Raw genomic sequence first — 2,806 nt, 5'->3', positions numbered from 1 at the left:
CTGTGTCCGCACCTCACTCAGCCAGTGAGCGGGAACCGGTCCGTATGTGGGATCCGAACCCTCGGCGGGAGCGCCGCACTGTAGCAGTGCGCCACCGGGCCAGCCCAAATTAAAAGTATTTAAAGGATGCTATGAACAGTTGTACATCAACAAATCGGATAACCTAGAGAAATGGACACATTCCTAGGAACATGTAATCTACCAAAACTGGCTCAAGAAGAAATAGGAAATATGAACAGACCTATAACTAGTAAGAAGATTGAATCAAAAGCCTCCCAACAAAACAAAAAAATCCCAGGAACTTATAGCTTTACTGGTGAAATCTACCAAACATTTAAAGAAGAATTAACATCAATTCTTCTCAAACTATTCCAAAAAAATTGGAGAGTATGAATGTCTTAGTCCGTTTTCTGCCGCTATAACAGAATACCACCGACTGGGTAATTTATAGAGAAAATAAATTTATTTCCCACAGTTCTGAAGGCTGGGAAGTCTAATGTCAAAATGCCAGCATCTAGTGAGGGGCTTCTTGTGTATAGCGTGGTGGAAGGCATCACATGGCAAGAGAGCACACACGAGAAACAGCTTGCTTTTATAACAAAGCTGTTCCTGCAGTAACTAACCCACTATTGTGATAATGGCATGAATCCATTCATTTGGTCATGGCAAGCCCCCATGATTTAATCATCCCTTAAAGGTCTGACTTCCTAATACTGTTACAATGGCAATTAAATTTCAACGTGAGTTTTGGAGGGGACATTCAAACCACAGCAAGGGAATAATTCCTAACTCATTCTATGAGGCCAGCATTAGCCTAATACAAAAGTCAAACAAAGATATACTACAAGAAAAGAAAACTACAAGCCAATATTCCTTATGAATATAGATGCAAAAATTCTCAATGAAATACTAGAAAACCAAATTGAGCAGAATGTTAAAAGAATCATACATCATGACCAAGTGGAATCTATTCCTGGAAGGAATGCAAGGATGTTTCAACATATGAAACCCAATATAATACTCCGCATTAATAGAGTGAAGGAGAAAAATATGACCATCTCAATTGATGTAGAAGAAGCATTTGACAAAATTCAATATCCTTTTATAATAAAATCACTTAATAAGTTAGAAATAGAAGGAAACTTCCTCAAAGTGATAAAGGCCAAATATGAAAAACCTACAGTTAACATCATATTAAATAGCAAAAGATTGAAAGCTTTTCTGCTAAGACCAGAAACAAGATAGGGACACCCACTTTTGCCACTTTTATTCAACTTAGTACTGAAAGTTCTAGCCAGTAATTAGGGAGAGAAAAAAAAAAAAGATAGGGCTGGCCAGTTAGCTCGGTTGTTTAGAGCATGGTGCTGATAACATCAGTGTCAGGGGTTCAATCCCTGTACTGGCCAACCACAAAAAAAAAAAAAAAAAAGAAAGAAAGAAAGAAAGAAAGAAATGTTATCCGAATTGGAAAGGAAAAATAAAATTATATCTGTGTACAGATGACATGATCTTATGTGTAGAAAACCATAAAGAATCCATAAAAAATTGTTAGAGCTAAGAAATGAAATCAGCAAAGTTGAAAGATAAAGGATTAATGCAAAAAATCAATTATATTTCTATACACTTGCAATGGGAAATATAAAAAGGGAAAAAAAAATTAATTCCATGAACAATATCTTCAAAAAGAAGAAAACCCTGAAGAATAAATTTAACCAAGCACGTGAAAGTCTTGTACACTGGAAACTGTAAAAAATTACTGAAAGAAATTGAAGAGAACATGAATAAATGGAAAGACATCCATGTTTGTGAATTGGAGGACTTAATATTACTAAGATGTTAATACTACCCAGAGTGATCTACAGATTCAATGCAATCCCTATCAAAACCCTAAAGGTGCTTTTCACGGACTCATCCTAAATTCATGTGTAATCTCAAGAGACCCTAAATAGCAAAAATGATCTTGAAATAGAAGAACAAAATCGGATGATTCACATTTCTGATTTCAAAACTTACAGCAAATCTACAGCAATCAAAACAGTATGGTACTGGCATAAGAATAGACATATAGACCAACTGAATAAAACGGAGAATCCAGAAATAAGCCCTCATATGTTCAATGGGTTTTCAACAAGGATCCTAAGACCAATGAGGAAAAGACAGTCTTTTTAACAAATGGTGCCAGGAAACTGAATATCCACCTGAAAAAAAAGTTGGACCCTTACCTTACATCATATAAAAAATTAACTCAAAATAGATCAAAAACTTAAATTTAAAGGCTAAAATTATAAAACTCTTAGAAGAAAACAAAGGTGAAAATCATCATAATCTTGGAGATGGCAATGATTTATTATGAAACCAAATGAACAGGCAATGAAAGGAAAAAATACATAAATTGGACTTTATCAAAATAAAAACTTTTGTGCATCAAAGGACCCTATCGAGAGAGTAAAAAGACAGCCAACAAAATGGAAGAAAATATTTACAAATCATATATACAAGGTACTTCAAAAAGTTCATGAAAGATTATTATTGTTATTATTATTATTATTATTATTATTTTTGCAGGCTGGCCAGTGTGGGGATCTAAATACTTGATCTTAGTGTTATAACACCACTCTAACATATTATCTTTTAATTCTATGTTTTCACAAACTTTCTGATATGATAAGAGATTAATATCCCTTATATAATAAGAGATTAATATCCAGAATATAAAAGGAACTACAACTCAACAACAAATATTTGGTTAAAATATTTGGTTAGAGCACCATGCTCTAACCAAATATACATCCAGAATATATAAAGA

The sequence above is a fragment of the Galeopterus variegatus genome, unplaced genomic scaffold (assembly GCF_000696425.1).
Source record: "Galeopterus variegatus unplaced genomic scaffold, G_variegatus-3.0.2 Scaffold203, whole genome shotgun sequence".
NCBI classification, from domain to species: Eukaryota; Metazoa; Chordata; class Mammalia; order Dermoptera; family Cynocephalidae; genus Galeopterus; species Galeopterus variegatus.
Note: the sequence above shows the minus strand (reverse complement) of the source record.